General features: G+C 41.3%; 1 pseudogene; it reads left to right on the forward strand.

Annotated features, from left to right (window-relative positions):
* Positions 1–6186: 6186 nt before the first annotated feature.
* On the forward strand, positions 6187–7348 carry LOC105817482 (annotated as a pseudogene).
* The last annotated feature ends 12710 nt before the right edge of the window (positions 7349–20058 follow it).

Here is a 20058-nt window from a genome sequence, read left to right on the forward strand (position 1 = left end):
GTGAGACCCTGTCTCAAAAAAAAAAAAAAAGAAAGAAAGAAACACCAAGACATTCACAGCATAAAATAACAGAAAGAACATTGAACTTGGAGCCAGCCTACCTGGGTGCCAGACCTAGATCTGTTGCTAAATAACTATATGATATTAAATAGAGTTCAAATTTTCTCATCTAAAAAATAGTGATAACCATGCTGGCACCATCTACCGACTTCACAGATTTTGAGAGGTTGAAATGAGATAATAAATGTGAAAATTCTTTGGAAACAGTCACGAACTATTGACTCAAAGATTTAGCCAATTTGTTATCTTGGAAAACTAAGACTTCACCATGTTTATCTTGGAGGAGATTCAGAATTATTAGATTCTTACAGCCTTCTTGTGAAATAGTAATCTGGACTAAGTAAACGATTTCAGACAAGTACCTTTATAAGCCCAGAATTGTTAATATGCAGTAATGTTTTAATAGGCACAGAAGATATATTCCCTGCATCCAAAGAGTTTAATCACTGTGTTCAAGCGACACTACTTACATACATTGAAAACACAGAAAGTAATACAAGATCACACAAACCACCAAGGACTGGATGACATGGTACAGACTCAGAGAAAAGATCACCAAGAAGTGGAATGGTTAGAAAAGGCTTCGTGAGGGGCAAGCCTTGAGCACAGATGGAATTACATAGTGATTGAATGCCAAGCTGGCAGAGAACTTAGAAATCAGCTCCCACCTTCTGCACGTGAAGAAATGGAAGCCCAAATTAGGATATGAAGTGCCCAAGACCTCACAGCACCTTAGTGGAAAAGGTAGGATCATGTGATCACAGTGCTTCTTCCTTGTCACTTCTGCAGTTCTATTTTCAAAGGAACTGCGTTTACCCAAAGCAATGATGTCTCCATGTGGAGACTTTTAGAGAGGTTGACAGATCCATAGCAGGTATATTTCTGGATGAAGGAAAGAAGGGTTACTTAGCACACACCTTTTCATCTATGTCAGAAGCCAGCTCTGCCTAAAGAGTTAAAATAGGGAGTATATAAGAATAAGAATGTAGACTCAAATGCTTACCTGCCAGAACACTGTTTTTTAGACCAATTGTGTCCCCTGGGTGTCTGTGGAGACACAAAATATCTCCAGGGGCTCCTGACAAAGAACCCATGATGGCCATGTGCAATTCATTCACAGCTGCTCCAAGCAGAGTGTCTACCCTCGCCCACTCACCTCCAACACCCAAACAACCACCCAAGGTACTCTCTAAATCTGGACATGAGGTCACAAATACAAAAAGAAGCTCGAGAAGCATGGTCAAAACAAGGGCAGAGAGGCTACAGACACCCCTAAAACTGTACCAGCAGAGGTCTGGATGGTGCTTCTTGAGGTAAAGTTGAGGCTCCTTCAAGACTGTCCTGGGAGAATGGAGGCACAGAAATGGGACTTGCTTTGAGCCCCAAGGCATCACCTCTGGTTCTACACTCACTCTCCAATATTTCAGCAGTATAGGAATGGGGAAATAGCTAGCTGTAGGATACTCACCAGCCAGAGTGTGAATCCTTGCCCATGGAATGCCCTTGTTTCTCTGTGCAGGCCCTTGGCAGGCAAGAGAGAGTCCAGAAAGAATATACTCACCTCTCCAGGGTGCTCTGGCCAAATGGGCAAAAGACCATTGACATGTCAGAAACCTGGCTCCCACGTAGGCTTCATGGTGGCAGGAGCCTGCTACTTATAAAAATGTTCCCTCCAGATACAGCCAAGAGTGACTGCCATGCTGTGACCCTGCTGTTTGCAAAGCAAGATATTGGTAAATCCAAACATGCTGTGGTAGAGAGAAATAAAGGAATGTAATCATGTTCCAGGGCTTCTGACTGCTGCAGCAAATCTGTGTCTAGGGAGGAACAAAGGTTTCTATTCATTCTTTCCCTTCTCAATGAAAATACAAAAGGACTCAAGGTGTGAATACAGTTTGCTTTTACTAAACACCTCACTGGCTTGGTAGCTCAACTCTGGAAGATTGAGAGCCTTATCAACTAAGTTCAGAGGGTCTGAGGCATGTCATTCTCTGCATCGATTATATTTCCTTTGGTTGCACAGTGCAATGTCAAGCTTCTCATTTTGCCTGCGCTCTGTTACCTTGGATTCCGGGTCTTATTTCTGATCATGGTTCTAGATTGATTAGGTCAAGGAAGCTAATTATATATTGTTTTCTTTTGTCAACTCCAACCCATTGCTAGTAACTTCCTTGAGTGCCTGTTCAAATATTTCAACATAATATTTGTGCTGGGATAGGTTAGTGATGCCTTCCACGGACCTGTTGTAGAGTACAGGAATAAAGGTATACATGATGTATATCCTCCATCCCATATTGTCCACTGCTACTAATAAATATTTGAATGAATGAGAGAATGACAGAGAGAGACAGAGATGAAAAAATGCAGACAGACCACATGTGGATCAGTGATCATGGGCCAAAGAGTGACATTAGTACTCTGGTCTTGGAAAACAGGCTTTCTTGGTTAGCCCCGTTGTTTCTGTTCATTTTTTGGATCTGGTCCCTCCTTTCCCAGGTCTTTTTTTCCCTGATGGGCTGTGAATATCATTAGCAGAGGGGATATTAGCAGATTTCTTTCCCAGCATCTTCTTGTAAACTTTGTCCTTCCCACTTTGTTGATTGCTTTTGACTCCAAAGAATAGAAAACCCTAACTAGCCCAACTTAAACAGTAGGAATTTATCACCTCGTACACATATTAATTAATATTAACAAGAAGTCTGTAGTTACAACAGCTCTAGAGTTAATTAACCCAGTGGCTCATTAGCATCATTAAGGACTCTTTTCATCTTTAATGAGGATACCTTTCCCAGATTCCTCCAGCAGATGTTCTTTTGCATGTCATCGGCTAATATGGCATCACCTGCCTACACCTAAACCAATCACTGGCAAAGGTATTGAGACTATGATTGACTTGGACTTGGCTTAGGCTCTGAGTCATAGATAGATCCCCCAAAAAGAAAATCTGGGCTCTGCTAGCAGGAAGAATGGGAAATGGCTGTCGGGCAAGTAATGCCCCCGCAAATGACAGGAGCATTCATTGCCACAGCGAGTGGTCAGCAGAACAGAAAAATGTTCTTATCTTTTGATCCTTAAATGTTAAAAGCCTAGGCTGCTCATATAGTAAATACTTAGAAGCATACGAGATGAATAAGAGCAAAATCTTCCCTATACCCTGAGAGTAGTGTTGATGAGAATGATGAAAGGAAGCCATGAGAGCTTAGGCATGGTCTCTAAGGCCCCCTACTTTGTCTCTGCTTCCTCCCTCCCCCACCTCAGCCGGGCAGAACCCCCACAGGCAGGACACTGGATACAGGACAGGATTGGGAGATTCAGAAACATGGAAGCAGAGTTTCCCAAAGTCCCCAGTGGTGCTGAGGGAGTCAACTGCCCACCCCCCCCATACTAACACGCACCTCAAAGCCACAGCAACGTGATCCAGTGAGTGCGTGGCCCTAAAGAGACTGTGTGGTAGGAACCGAGGTGGAACTCAGGATCAGAAGGTGCACACGACATCCCAGCAGTGGCTGGATGCTGATGACACACCCCAGTACCTTATGAATGCCCCAGTGCTCCATAAACGCTCCAGTAACGGTTTATTATCAACCCCACGGAAGGGATAGAGATCCCAAATTCACTGAGATTAAACTTTACCCCTTTTGCCCCCAGGCACAAAACACAAAGCAAATTCACTTAGCTTTGGTCACCAGCACAACAGAAGTGCAAAAAATAAGGTAAATTCGCTTATGGAAAAACAGACAGTGTTACATCTCTTGCACATATGAGTTGGTAGACTGAGATATATGCTACTTCCCATATATTTTCTTCTGAGTTTCACAGCCATTCCCTGATTTTTAAAGTAGTTTTCATTAGACCAAGGTTCACATACTTAGAAAGAGGCAGAACCAGCCTACCTCTCTAACTCTCCCAGACCATCCAATCTAGAGTAGGGTTCCCTTCCCAATATTTTCTCAGCAAACCTTGTTCTTTTCTACACAGCCCTCACAAATGTTGGAATGATACATCTACTTGCCTGTTTAAGTGTTTATTTTCTGTCTCTTGCACCATGCTGTGAATTCTATAAGGAGCTCTTTTAATCACCACATAACAGAGTGCCTAGCACATAATAGGTGTCAATAAATATTTGTTGACTAAATAAATAAGGATTTGATCTTAAAATCTGTGCTTATGGCCACTATGTTATATCACATTACAGATTGTAAATTTGATCTTCTTAACAATTCTTTGAGATTAAGATCATTAACAAACCCCAGATGACAAGTGATGAAGTTGAGGCCCAGACTGGTTAGGTAACTTACCCATTTGCATTGTGCTACTCATAATGTTACTAATAGTGGCTACTAATCATGCTACCAGTAGTGTCAAGACTTTAACTCATGTCTCTGAACTCCTGTGATAGGTTTTGCCCATTGCACTGAGTTGAAGACCTCCTGTCTCTGATATCACCTGAGACCCAAGACGCGCAGCTTCAGCTGAGCCAGCCCAGCCAGTGATGCAGTGAATGAGATTCTGTTCAGATCCCAGTGGGTTATATTGCCATGAATTTCAAAACAAGCCATAGTGCAGCTCTCTGGCATTTCCAGAATGCTAACACAGTTTGCGATTTCAGTATACTCTTTCTAAAACCGAAACTCAGGTAATCAACAGCCCAGGAAGCACACTTGACATTCTGTCCTGTACACATTCCATCCTGTACCTCATTCTGGGGAAAACTGTGAGTCCCAGGCTGGGTGACTACCCTCAGGAAAAGGCAGAGAAGACCACAACAAACTTCTCATGCTGCTAAAGGGCAAAGTTGCAGAGAAAGAAAGTAATGTGGACTCATACTACTCTTGAATTAATTAGAAATGTATTTTTCTTTCTTGAAAAAAGGAGAAAAATAGAATGTCTTGTTCTTTGCCTTAGCTAAAAGTTCTCCTTTTCATTTAAAAGGTTAAGTAAAGGCACTTACATTATTTTTTTTGAAAGAGCACACTATTCCTTCAAACTTGAAGAGATATTATTTTACATGTTTCCAGTCAGGGCCACAGCTATGTGGTTCTTTATTTTATTATCATAGTTTGTGAAGCCACATTTTGAGATTGGTGTTTTTGATTCTTCAGGATTTGGTCTTCTAGCAAAGTGATATGATATGTACCACTTCTCTCTTATGGTCTTCCTTTAGGGGACAACTATACTACCACCAGCATCTTTTTTTCTAAAGATGGGTCTCGCTATGTTGCCCAGGCTGGAATGCAGTGGCTATTCACAGGTGTGATCATAGCACACTACAGCCTGGAACTCTTGGGCTCAAGCAATCGATCCTCCTGCCTCAGCCTCCCAAACAACTGGGACTACAAGCACGTGCCACCACACCTAGCCTCCGGATCTTTAAACTGAAATCTTGGGTTATGCAAATTGTCTTCAACATCTGGCCTAACAGCATCAGAGCTACAAATTTTAATTTTTAAAGAGGAAATTGCTACTCTTTCCAAAATTAAAAAATAAAACCATAACCACCATTTTTTAAAATCTTAAACTTCCACAATTTTAAGAAATATTCCAGGGTCTGAAATTGATATTTTAAAGACAGCAATTGACTGATCATGTGTTGTCATGATCAAAAAACTAGTGATGAATTAGTTTTGCCTTGTTCAAAAAACAAAACAAGCCAGGTGCAGTGGCTAACGCCTGTAATCCCAGCACTTTGGAAAGCCAAAGCAGGAAGATAGCACCGGGCCAGGAGTTCGAGATCAGCCTGGGCAAAATAGCAAGACTCTGTCTCTGCAAAAAAGATAAAAATTATCCAGGTGCGATCTGCAAACCTGTAGTCCTAGCTACTTGAGAGGCTGAAGTGGGGGGATCGCTTGGACCCAGGAATATGAGGCTGCAGTGAGCTATGGTGGCGTCACTGCACTGCCTGAGTGACAGGGCGAGACCTTATCTCGAAAAAACAAAAATAAAAACAAACAAAACAGTGAAAATGTAAGTGCGGAGTTCTGTTGGGGCAGAGACGGAGAGGCCGGGCTCACGGGTAGCTCTGGGAGCACAGGGCCAGAGGGCTTGAGGGGAGCTTGTAGGGGCTTCTGGCAGCTGGGCTCCTGGGGCTGGCTGGGCTGTGGGGTTGCATGGGCTGCACACAGCGACATGGAGGAGGGCAAGAAAGGCAGGAAGTATTCACATCAGTTAATATCCATCCCAGGATACCTGAATCCCTCCAGTAGGACTGACATCCTGCATTCCACAGACAACGCAGAGAGAGCCCACCAGCTTCCTGGGCACTTAACTCAGGCCCACAACGTCAAGCTGGCCTGGAGCAACTGGGAGGACATCTTCCTTAGGGTGCCCATCCACGACACTGCCGCCATCTCCTATATCCGGGATGATGCTGCACACCTGGGGGTCCTGAAGACAGCCCAGGATCTGGGCATCTCCCCCAGCCAGAGCAGGCATGTGGAAAGTTCCAGAGGCCTCAGCGCAAGCTCCCTGTCAGAGAACTTCGCGGGGCCAGTGGAGGCAGCTGCCTGGTCACCCTGGCTGCAGAAAGTAAGGTCGCTGCAGAGGAGCTTTGCTGTGTGCTAGGCCAGGTCTTCTGGGTTATTTACATGGGGCCTACCATCAGCTTTCTGGACAGAGCGATATTTCTCAGGGCCTCCACCCAGACCCCCTACCTGTCCCTGCACACGATGACTTGTCTACAAAATGCGACATTAAATGGACCCACGAGGCAGGAGACAGCACTTTCTCTGACTCCGTGGAAGTAGGTGAAGTGTTGCCCCTGTCCTTCTGCACACAGGTGTTGTCCCACGGCAAGACGGTCAGTGAGAGTGAGCTGAGTGCCAACGCCAACAAACTGCTGCAGGACTACATGCCACTGCTGTGTTGCAGGCTGTCGTCGCAAGAGATGCAGGAGCTCCTGGCACTGCTGCGAGAGAACTGCAACTGGGCCTCCATCCACAAGTTCCGCAACAACCTGCAGCAGGTCTATGGGGACAGCCGCATGTTCCTGCTGTCTAGTCGGAGGCCCTTTTCCTTTTCATTTATTTTCTCTTTTTGAGGGGAGAACTTCCTGGAGATCACTGGTATGACGGACGGCTGCAGCATCATCACCACCAGCTTGGGCAGGCACCAGTGGACCCTGAGCTCCACATCCAGCTCCACCACCAATGGGAACAGGACCGCGGGCAGGTCCAACAACTTGTTGGTGCCCTCCAAGGGGGATGAGTGGGACAAGTGAGACAACATGATCTTGGACATCAGCAGTGACATGGAAGTGCTGGGCTGTGGTGTGGACCACGATTCGGCATGAAAGGAGGTGGGCAGGGGAGCACCCACACCTTCTGCACAGTCATTCTCAGCCCTTCCTGGGAGGAGGTGACCAAACCTGTGTTTCAGCCTTTCCTGCTGGCTGAGTGCTGGGGAGGGTCTCCAGACACAGGTGGCCCCTGAAGGCCCAAGTCCTCTACCGTGAAGGAGCCAGGAGCCGCCCAGGGACACACGCCCCAGTGCTGGGCGGAAAGCTCTGTGCTTCCTCCACTGGGGCTCAGCCGTGTACCTGCTTGGGGAAGACCAGACCAAGCTGGCAGGGAGCGCCATTTCAGTCGGCCAGGGCCTTGGACAGCTGTCAGTTCTGCACGTGATGTTCCTAATGTAACTCTCAGAGACCTTAAAAAGATTACTGCGATGTGAATATTTTAGAAAAACAAAAACAAATAAAAAAAAACACGCCCCTTCCTCCTCCTCCCAATGTAGAATCATGTTTTAAAAAGAACAAATGAAACCTATGAGCGTCATGTAAATGCACAGAGGACTTTGGTGTCCTTCGGTGTCTTTGCAGAAGAACATTCTGCAAAGCCGAGCCATATGTCCATGTATCAGGGAAGAAGTCTGCAGAATGCTCCGAAAAATAGCAATTACCGTCCTATAGGGTTAGATTCACAGTTAGGTTGGGGAGGCAATCATAAACAAAGAAACATTTTAAAGAAGATAATAGTAACAGAATAACTGTGAGTAAGAAAAAACGAGAGTAAAGTTATAGAGGCAAAGAAGAAAGTCTTCAGAGGGCAGGGTTGGAAAAGAGCTAGGGATGAGGGCAGAGAATATCAGAAATGGTGGATGAAAGATAAGCAAGTCAAAGAACATTACCCTGCAATGTAGAAGCGAAGTACAAAGCCAGGTAGAATTGCTCTAGCAGACAGGAGAGAAAACGAAGCACTGGATACTTTAAACACACTTTGAAGAATGCAGGACCCACAACAGAAGTCAGAGAATATGCCTGCTTGTGGTGAAGGAAATGGCTTCAATGCGAAGTCAGTTTGGGCCAGAAACCAGGTCAAACAGGCAAACTAGATTTAGTTCCTCTGCCTACATGATCCATCCCATATTTCAACCTGTAAAAGTCCTATTCATCCACCAAAGTCTACCTCAGCTTTCACCCTCTGGAAAAGTCTCCCCAGGTCCCATTGGTCAAATTAATCTCATCATGTTTCACGCTTTGTGTTTCCAAGACTGTAGTCAACCCTCTATCACAGTTATTTCTGTACTGTTGCTTCCCTTACAATTTGCCTTCCAGAGTTTTTGTCCATGCAGCAATGGCAATCCCTGGGAAAGGTTCAAGGGAAGTTCACATATGCTGGTTTATTTACGCTGGTTGCAACCCTATCAAGGGGAGAAATGATGGGTAGTATCCTTATCTAGAATTCTATTGAAAATGAGGCTTTCCCTTTCGTCCACAACTCAATCCCTGCCCCAAATGACCTTCTCAGACACCATACTTGCAGACTCAATAAGAACACTGTATACTGACAGTAATAATAACTCACCTTTATCTTTCCCTATCAAAACAGCACTAAAGGGCATTCAGCTATTGATCCCAGAGAGCAATCACCAGCACATGCCCTAAAACCACAAATATATTCCTGAGTGCTTCAGTGTTCTTCCCAATCCAAGGTTTCAGAAACACTCTGAGCTGACATTTCTCTGGGTGACATAAGAAATAAACAAGTCAACCTCACCACTTCTACCAACTTTAAAATTTGCATGGAATTACCATATCACGTTATGATTTTGTTTTAAAATGATTACTTCTGACAGGTTCCCCAATCTAAACAGAGTATCTGTGGCATGAAGAAGGCTTCACCTTCAAGAACTTTGTTCATACCATGCATTTTAAAACATAAACCAATAGGATATTTTAACCTCAAACAAGATCATGAGAAAAATCTGTTTTCATTTCTAAAAGGCACACAAGTAATCATATATGTCTCTCCCAGGAAATTTAGGGAGGATATTACACACTTCTTTGATATAATTAGGCCCTACGTTATGGTCCTCTTGCTTTGTTCTCTGTACCTGGGCTCTTTAATTTCATTTGCATAATTTTGAAAACTAATAACTTTTTTCTTATCATATTAAATATGTCACACTACCGTCAACATTTTAGAAAATGTCTAAGGGAGAGAAGAAGAAAATAAAAATCACCCATACTTTTATCTCACTCAGATGTTCACCTTAATGTTTAGATACTCTTAACATTTATTTCTCCAAGATTTTTATAGGCAAGGACATTTTGGCAATTCCATACAAATTGCTTTTTTAAATTAGCGGAACAAGTCTGATTGACTTGACTTGTTTACATTACTCCATGAAGCTCCTCACACATTTTTAAATAAAGGCTCTTTCTGCAATGTTTCAGTTCATTATTATTATTTCATGTTTATGAGGTAGTTACCAATCAAATCAATAGTATGCTCATAAAACATATATTCTGATTAATTGGTTGACAGCACCAGACAGGGAGTTTAGGAGACAAGAGTCCTTGTCCCAGCTCTTTAATTATTTAGTTGCATGGTTGGAATGAGTCACCTCTCATGCCACCACCATTATGCTCACCACCATGATGCTGAGTCTCAGTTCCTTAATCTGTAAATTAAAGGGGTTGAATTAAATTGTCTCTAAGTAACTTGAAGTTCTCTTGGTCTAAAATTCAATGGCTCATAGGACCAACATGCCCTCTCCGATCACAGGCCCAGGGAGCCATTTTGGGAGTTTGAAGCCAGGCAGTGCCCCACCCTCAGGCTGAATCTGAGCTGACACAGTTGCAGCCCTGCCCAGATGAGGAGGGAAGGGGGAGCCCCAGCTCTCCTACGCCCTGCTAGGAGAATTCCCACTGTTCTACTCCAGGCTACTGTGAGCTGAGACATAAGCAGATGGCACTCCTCCCAGCATCTTGCCCATGCTGTTTGCCTGGAAGGGGCCCCACCCTCTCTGGTCCCAGGCCCAAGGTGCCATTTTGGGAGTTTAAAGCTGAATAGTACCCCACCCTTGGGCTGAGTTTGGGCTGACACAGCTGCAGCCCGCCCAGCTGAGAAGGGACAGGAAAACCCAAGTTCCACTACACACACGTAGGACAATTCCCATTGCCTTGCTATGGCTCCTGTGAGACTGAGATGTGAGCAGACAGCACTCTCCATGGTTTCATGCCAATGTTGATTGCCTGGAAGAAGCTCTGCCCTCTGTGATTACAAGCCACACCCAGTGCCATTTTAAGAGTTTAACACTGGGCTGTGCCCCACCTTTGGGCCAAGATCAGGGTGATATGACTACAGCTACCACCTGGCTAGGAAGGGACAGGGGAGACCAAGCTCTCCTTAGCACAATTTGGATGATATCCACCACCCCGTTTCAGGCAGCTATGGCACTAGGGAATAGGCTACCCAATCCACTGCAGCTACCAGTAACACCAACACGGTCTACGTGGGTCCTCCTGGGTGGCCCCACCACTGCTACTGCCCCTTCCCACATCACACCAGGTTTCCAGGGGCCTGAGAACCCACCCACACACTAAGCCCTCTGCTACAACTACTAGCTTTCGAGAAAGCCACCTAAAGGCCCAAAAATTGGCCCTCAAGAGCAAACAAATACTCCTGCCAGCATAAGCTGCTCTGATGACTAAAATCAGGCACACTCAGCCCGCTGCTTCCACAACTGGGGCCCAAAGACTGGTTTGCTGGTGTTCAAGTCCCCAGAAAAACTTCATCGCAGCCTCAACTAAAAATTGTTCCCTAAGCTACCAAGGAAATGACAGATACCACTGACCCTGTGTACTACCTAAGAAATCATACAAAGATCACACTACTGCAGGCACCCCAAATCAAAGCCCAAGTGTCCTAATCAACCAACAACATAAATATATCTTCAGGAAAAAAAATTTTTGATCTTTGACAAAGTTCACAAGAAAAACAGTGGAGAAAGGACATCCTTTTCAATAAATGGTGCCAGGAAAATTGGATTGCCATATGCAGAAGAATAAAACTGAACCCTTCTCTCTCACTGCATGCAAAAATCATCTCATGATTGATTATAGACTTGAATGTGAGATCTGAAACTATAAAAATACTAGAAGAAAACCTAGGTAAAAATCTTCTGGATATTGATCTAGACAAAGAATTCTTGACTAAGACCTCAGAGCATAGGCAACAAAAATAAAAATAGACAAATGGTACTTCATTAAGCTACAAAGCTGCACATCAAAAGAAATAATCAACAGAGTGAACAGATAAATGTGGAATGGGAGAAAATATTTGCAAATTATATGTTAGACTGGGACTGATTTCCAGGATTTACAAGAAACTCAAACAACTCAACAGCAAAAAAAATCCAAATAATTCCATTAATAAGTGGGCTAAGGACATGAAGAGACATTTTTCAAAAGAATATAAATTGCTAACAAACATAAAAAATGCTTAATATTACTAATTAGAGAAATGCAAATTAAAATTACAATCAGATAGAATCTTACACTAATTGGAATTGCTATTATTAAAAAGACAAAAAATAACAGATGTTAGTGAGGATGCTAAGAAAAGGGAACTTGCATACACTGTTTGTAGGAATATAAATTAGTACAACCTCTATGGACAACTGTATGGAGAATTTTAAAGAACTAAAAATATAACTACCATATGATCCAGCAATCCCAGTACTTGATATCTACCCAAAGGAAAAGAAATCATTGTATCAAAAAGATACCTACACTTACATGTTTACTACAGCACTATTCACAATAGCAAAGATGTGGAATCAACTTAAGTGTCTAAAAAACAAGGATTAGATAAAGAACATTTAGTATTATATACATAATGGAGTACTACTCAGCCATAAAAATGAATGAAATCCATTCTTCTGATCTTGTGATACCTCACTTCAGATAATAGCTCAAGTTCAATCCAGGAAAATATAAGAGGTGCTAGATCACTGTTGTTTCTTATAACTGAGTAATATTCCATTGTATACATATACCAAATTTTAAAGAATGGCTCCACTTGTACTCACCATCAAATTGGTACTAACTGATGAACACTAGGGCGCTCACATGGCAGTCATATTCTCTAGGGATTAGGGGGCTGGGGGGTAAACCCACAACTAAAGGACATGGGGAACATTGCAGAGGTGAAGGGCATGCCTCTAACTCTTGCTTGGCTGAGGCAAAGACATAAAATGTAACCAAAATGTTTGTACCCTCATAATACCCTGAAATAAAAAAAAAAAAATGAATGAAATGTCTTTTGCAATAGCATGGATGCAACTGGAGGCCATTATCTTAAGTGAAACAACTCAGACACAGAAAGACAAATACTGTATGTTTTCACTCATAATTGGGAGCTAAATTATGTGTGCACAGGGAAGCAATGTGTGGAATGATGGACAATGGAGATTCAGAGGGTTGGGGTTGGGGAAAGGGGCTGGTTAATGGGAAGTTGCTTGGTGAGTAAAATGTGTACTGCTTCGGTGATGGATACGCTGAAGGCCTTAACTGTACCACAGTGCAATATATCATTGCAGCAAAATCGTACTTGTACCCCATGAATATATATAAACAAATTAACAAATAAAAATTTAAAAAAGAATGTTCTAAATGATCCAACTGATTACAAGTAACCAGGCAAAAATCCAATACAAATTTTTAAAAAATAATAAAATCTATTAATTAGCAACATATAATTAACAAACTGAGTTATATTTCCAAGCATATGTATGAAGGCACATAACTCATAATTAGGAGTACAATAAATCCAAAGAAGCAGACCCAGAAATGAGAGAGAGGATGGAACTAGCAAAGATGATAAAACTATTACAAATATTGTCTATATGTTCAAGAAGTAAGAGGAACACTTGAGCATGATGAAGAGAGAAAGACATAAAGAAAAGTCCAAAATAAACTTTTAGAGATAAGAAAAGTATATAATATCTGAAACAAAAATAGAACTAAATAGGATTAACAGCAGAAGAGACATAGTCAAAGATCAGTTGAAATTGAAGACAGACTAAAAGACACCCAAAGTGTAGCACAGATAGATATCATTTAAATACTGGAAGAAAATTGGCAATCTCAAATTCTTTACTAAGAGAAAATATCTTTTTAAAATGAAGATCAAATAATGGCTTAGACAAACAACTGCTGAAAAAATACATAAACAGTAGACCTGCACAATAACACATGTAAAATTTTTTGACATTTGAAACTCAGTCAATATAATTCAGCATATTAACAATCTAAAGAATAAAAATTAACCAAAAAACTGAAAACAATTCAAATGCCTATCAATTGGACACAAAGGTATTCAACTTCATTTTCATTATTTGTAATTAATTAGTCTGTGTGGGTGTGTGTGTGGGTGTGTTTTTGAATGTCTGTGAGGAAACATACTGCAAGATTAACAGTGTTCTTTCCAGGTTTTGGAAATATGGGTGGTTTTTATTTCTTCTTAAATCATTTTGTGAGTTTTTGCATCTTCTACATTGAGACTGCATTTCTTATAAAAGCACAATAAGATAAATGTACGTATAAACATATAAATATTATTAATCTAAAGTAAGAAATAGAAAATTGCTCTGGGTTTCACTGTTCTAAGAAAAGTAAGAATATGTTCCCACTTCCCACCCATAAGAATAAACAGAATTATTTTTAAGGACATCAATTTCTTGATAAACCAGTGTCATCACATATGAAACACAGATTGCAAGGTTCATGCCTTTTGGAATTTTGTTTCACATCTTTCACTAACATTGGCTAATTTACAACCATATAGAGAGTATGTGTACGATGCTGGGGATACAAAGATCTACAAGCCAAAATCTCTGCCCTCAAGTAATCCACAGGCTTACAAGAGAGGTCGGTCTACAGAGATCCAACTGGAAGGTTGGAGAGGATATCAGTGGACCACAGCTGCCCCTAGATTATGTACCAGGAAAGAAAAGGAATCCATCCATCCATTTATTTAGTCATTCATTCAACAAATATTTATTGAGTACCTATTAGTTTCAGGGACTGTTTAATTTCCCTGTTATATAGTGGTTGACAAAACACATGTAATAATACCTGCCCTGATGGCACCTAGGTGATTAACAGAGATGTAAATACGTAGTTACAACTTGTGCTGGGGAGGAAACAAGTTAAATTCAATGAAAGAGAGTAACTGGAAGGAGAGGGATGTGACAGGAAGAGCAAAGTAAATGGAGAAATCAGGCATGGCTTCTCTGAGGAGGTGGCATTTGAGTTGAGCCTGGAAGATGTAAAGGAACCAGCCATGCAAACACAGAGGAAGACCATCAAGCAAGACTGAGCTTGTGCTGCTCATAGACTGAAAAGCTAGTGTTGCTGGAGACAGCGGGCAAATAGGGGAGTGGAACACAATAAGGTCGGAGATGAGGCAAGTAGCCAATTGCGCATGGCCTTGCATTTTTCAACACTCAGAACAGACTGAATTCTGAACCCCGTATTTTTATTGCTGGCATCTTTAAAAGGAATTTAAGCAAACATGAATTTCAAGAGGCACACTGGAAAATATTTGGACAGCTTGATGCCCAAGATGCTACATAAACTTGAGCCAACTTAGAACCTCCCTTGTCCTTATATGTAAAACAAGACCAATATATTAATAGAAGAACAAGACTGTTATGAAGGAAGCTGAAGGTGAAACATGCCACATGCATAGAAAGTATTACTGTTCTGCAAAAAGCAACAATCAGTTGAGACAGAGAAGGGGGTTCTTTTGCATCAGAAATATAAATTTATTAGCTCTAGTTGGATGTTATTGAATGCTATCAAAAATAGCACTTCAGCATTGATTCAGAACTGTAGGGTGCACTATCAGCATAATTAAAATGAAAGAATCTAAGCCGTTTTCCCATCTTGCTTCCTTATTATTGTCTAATTGTTCAGAATGCCTGTCTGTTATGGAGACAAAGCAATTAAGCCCAGCAAGTCGCAACAATGGGGATCATAAAGCGGGGGCCTGCTTCATTAGCAACTTGGATATCAGCATAGAAAACATTAAAGAAAGAAACGCAATTATAATTGGAAGTAATTGGATGGCACAGTTCGCTTAGCTGCCTTTGGAGGCTTTTTCTTCATTTTGTGGGTCTTTTTTCACCTGGGCTCTTTGAATTGAGTTTCATAAACGTCATGGTATCATAGCTGAAGTACCAAGGAGCCCAGTGAGTACCAAGTTCTTCTTCAGATAATGGCACCTGTCCCCTGGGAATCCGAAAGAATTTTGCTTCGTGTTAACTGTCAACTAGCCCAGGAAGAGGAGGCAGTCAATGCTTCTGTTAAACATAAATCACCAGTATAAAAACACCTATGTCTCTCCCACCCCATTTCTCACAAGCAGAGTTACCTTCCAAAAACACGAGATCTACTCTTGGAACATATTTTCTTTTAAATAGCAATTATCTTTAATATACTTATGATGCAAGATGATGCAAGGGGTTATATTATAAGCAGAAATAATCATAAACATTCTTAGATCTGGGGTTTAGATCAGAGTTTCAAAAGCCCCTCATTTCAAAACGGAGGCTCAGAAAGGAGACTGACCTGCCCCAGATAAAAGGAGGTAAAGAATTGGGAATGGAAAACACAAATTCCCTAATGACAATTAACAACATAATAATTATAGTTACCATATATTATATTAACATATGTGGTAGACACTATGTTGAACACTTCACATACATTATATCATCTAATCCCACGAGGCATAGAATTATGAATTTCATGAAGCAGAAGGAAACTAGTGTTCAGAGACATTATGCAATTTGCCCCTATGGTGAAGCAAAACTCGGATTTGAACTTAGTTATATCTAATTACAAAGTCCATACTCGTAACTGCTAAATGATCCCACCTCCCTATACCAAGTTTAAAACATGAAGCAAGTATCGTGTCCAACTATTTCCTCTCACCAAATCAGAAGCAAGACAAAACAGTGATACAGGTAGGGAAACTAGCCAATTCCTTAGGGGATCAGCAAACCACAGCTCTCCACCGGTTTTTTACATAGCTCATTAGCTAAGAATAGTTTTATATTTTTAAATGGTTAAAAATTATCAAAAGAAGACTATTTCATGACACATAAAAATTGTATGAAACTCTAATTTTAATGCCTAAAAATAGAATTTATTAGAACACAGTCATGCTCACTTACTTATGTGTTGTCTATGTTTGCCTTTAAACTTTGAAGGCGGAACTAAGGAGCTGCCAAAGACTGCATGGCCAACAAAGACAAAAATATTTACTATCTTGCCCTTTACAGAAAATATTTGCCAACTGCTGCCTAAGGGCACATTTAGCTCAATTGATGGAAACGAGAATATGAAGATATATTTTTATAGTCAATGTTCCATGCTTCTGGGGAAAGGAGAAAGGAAGTGAGGATTATGTGGTAAGAGGAATATTGTTTGCTTAATCTTAATAGCTGAGGATCATTTTGTCTACAGGGTTGGCGTGCGTCCCTCAAAGGGAGGCAGGAAGGAGAATCTATTGAACTGCTCGATCTTCCATCCTTTCAAAGGAGACCCTTCAAAAGAAAATATCATCCAAAATCTTAGTGTGTCTGTCGGGTAGTGGCTCTCAGGCTATAATTTTCCTCTGCTTAGTTCACAGACTTGGCTAACAAAGTGAACTGAGTAGGTTGGCAAAGGCCTTCCACTCTTTATACCAAGGAAACACAAAGGAAAAAACAATAATAATGCTGGGCTTTGAACCCTATTATGTTCTCCTTGGAGACTCACATAAATTCAGTTCCTTGTGCATGTGTGGGAGAAAGGTGAATGCAGGAGGACATGAAAGTGATTTGTCTATCATTGGTCCATGCAATTCCCCAACTGCTGAACTCACAGACTCTGCAAAATACAAGCCAACAGAATGACTCACCTGCTTGGGAAATGAGTTAACCCTTTAGTCCACCAGAATCTTTTAGCAAATGACCTTGGTCCAGTGTCATTTCTCATTGAATATTTTAGAATTGCCTTTGGAAATATAGTTTGGCTTTCCATGTTGGCTGCCTATAGGAAAATTGTAGGGATCTGCTGAGACTAGCATTCTGGTCTGTACGACGGCAATATTTCTCAAGATAAATTGGCATTCTGGTTCATATGCTCATTGGTCTATATTAACTAAGGCAACCATCACTGTTGTTAAAATTCTAAAATCATTATCAATTTAAGTATAAGAATCTGGACCACATTAAATTCATGAAAGGCCATCTGGTGAGTCCCTTGAATTCAGGTATCTGGTCATCCAGAGAGGGCAAAACCCTCTCGGAAATTATGTGCACAACACAGAGGTATTGCAGCATATGAAAATTTAATGTATGTAAATTCAATAATATAATACTGAGAGAAAGAAAGAGACAGAACTATTTAAGCATTATGGATAATTCCGTGGGCCATTCCACTAAATGCACTCACTCCTCATAGCTCAGAATAGGAGACATGAATGTGCTATTTCTTGGTCAATCCTAGTTCCCACCCACATCTAAAAGCATGAGCATCTCATCATGCTAGTGCAATTCTAGTGCTTAGAGAAACATGCTCTTCAAACTAGATGGCATCCAAATACGTGAATCAATACTCACCTAAAAAGATAGTGACAAGTGTCAGTGCTAGAGGTAACACAAGCTGTATTGGACTTCTTGACTCAATATGTAATGTAGTAATATTTCAAGTTTTTTCAAAAAAAAAATTGACCAAAACGTAACTTCTGCTTTATGTGCTAACTTTATTTCCTGACTCTTATGTAAGATTAACTTTACTACTGGAGTCTTAATCCTTGGAAAATCTACAAATTCAAAGTTCAGGCAATTAAACAAACTCAATCTCATATTGGGATGGGGATGGAGCACTTCAATCTTTCTGTTTCAATGAGAACCATGATTCCCCCAAGACTGACACTTCCCACACTATGTTCTGTGAAACAGTCATTGTTAGTAGGTGTTCCTTCCAAACAGGGTTCTGCAATTTGAAAGTTTGGGCAATGTTGCATACTTATGTTTTCTTCTTATTATAAAAGTCACAATGCACATTAGCATGCTGAGAAAATCCTACAGCAAAGAAAGTAAATTAATTTTCTTAGAAGCAGCATTTTCCACATGCAGTGGGCAGGTCTCTGCTGTTTTTGTCCTAGCCCCCTACTTCACTCCTCCCCAAGAGTAGAGAGTACTAATGGGATGACTCAGATTTGAGGTAGAGATGAGTTTCTGATTAGTAGAGGGCAGGGTCACTGTGTACTAAAGTCACGGTGAAGATATACCCATGAGCAAGTAAGGTGACCCAAAGCCCATCTCCTAGGACAGTGCTTCTCAAACATGAACAGGCATAGAAATCACACAAGGATCTCATTTAAAATGCAGACTCTGACTTAGCAGGTCTGAGGTAGGGCCCCAGACTCTGCATTTCTGACAAACTTTCTGCATGTTGATATTGCTGGTATATGGACCATACTTTGAAGAATAAGGTGAAAGGGACAATCCCAATCATCTTTCTCCCTTTATTCTCTTCTCTTCCTCATCTGGGTATGCAGGGTGGTTTTTTGTCTCCAGCAGCTGATGGTACGATTGGAAATTAGGAGGCAGCGAGGTCTGCTTAAGGGAGACCTGGAGCCTGAGCTGACTGCTCCAACCAGCTGTACAGGACAGCTCCTGTGAGACTACCATGCACTAGCTCACGTAGTGGCAGTTTTGATTACCATTTTCTTTGCCTGGAGTATGTGAAATCACTTCAGTAACCCCACAGTGAAAGTGGTAATTGACAAAACAAGATTCATGCATTTTTGGGTCCCTTTAGCCATAATACCATCTTAACATGATCAGAATTTCACCTGTGTCCATTAGACCATGCCTGCTGAATGTTGGATTATAATTTGCATGGGACATTTTGCAGCAGAGAGCCATGGTGCGGGAAATAGAACTTCTGATGTTTGAAAGTCTGTTTCTTTACTAATGTAGGGCATATGCAGGTTGGTCATCTTCCAGCAGACTGAGGATAAGACTGCAGAAACTTCTTCTCAGATTTCCCCAGGCTGTCTCTTTACATATGGCAATTCAGATCCCACAGCATCAAGAAGTGTAGTTCGGAGTCTGTAGCTCCATCTTTTTATTACTAGGAAACAGGGGAGCATATTGCCAGATCTGCACATAAGCAACAGGTAGCCAAGATCTTCAATCTACCAGGCTAGCATCTGAAAATGAAACAATCCAGGGGGACCCTCTCTGTCACTGCTCAGAGTAAGAAACTGACTTCTTGGGACATAATAATTCAGCTGGAAAAATGGGCCATTATTCAATGCCCAAATACTAAAGGAAAACTGTGTATATTTGGGAAATTAAATTACCAAAAGAAACAAACAGAAGGATCTTCCAAACTCTTGCATGGCAGTTAGAAAATTGTTCCTCTTCACATTTTGTTTTTATTTTAAGAGTAAATTATCTTTGGTATTAGATTGTGATGAAGGTGATTGCGCTGGGGAAGAAGGAGGAAGTTGGGCCAAATGATCTCTCAAACTGCCTTGTAGTCTAGGAGCACAGATGTCTGAAATACTGGGTCTTGTGTATTTCTGATTTATCATCCAAAAAGGCAGACAAAATGTCTATCCTAGCTTGTTAGTTGTAAAGGATCAGCAATCCAAAGAATGATTTGATAAATCTTGCATTCTGATTTCCATAACAAAAGGAAATTTTTTT

The sequence above is a fragment of the Propithecus coquereli genome, unplaced genomic scaffold (genome assembly GCF_000956105.1).
Source record: "Propithecus coquereli isolate 6110/MARCELLA unplaced genomic scaffold, Pcoq_1.0 Scaffold419, whole genome shotgun sequence".
Taxonomy (NCBI): Eukaryota; Metazoa; Chordata; class Mammalia; order Primates; family Indriidae; genus Propithecus; species Propithecus coquereli.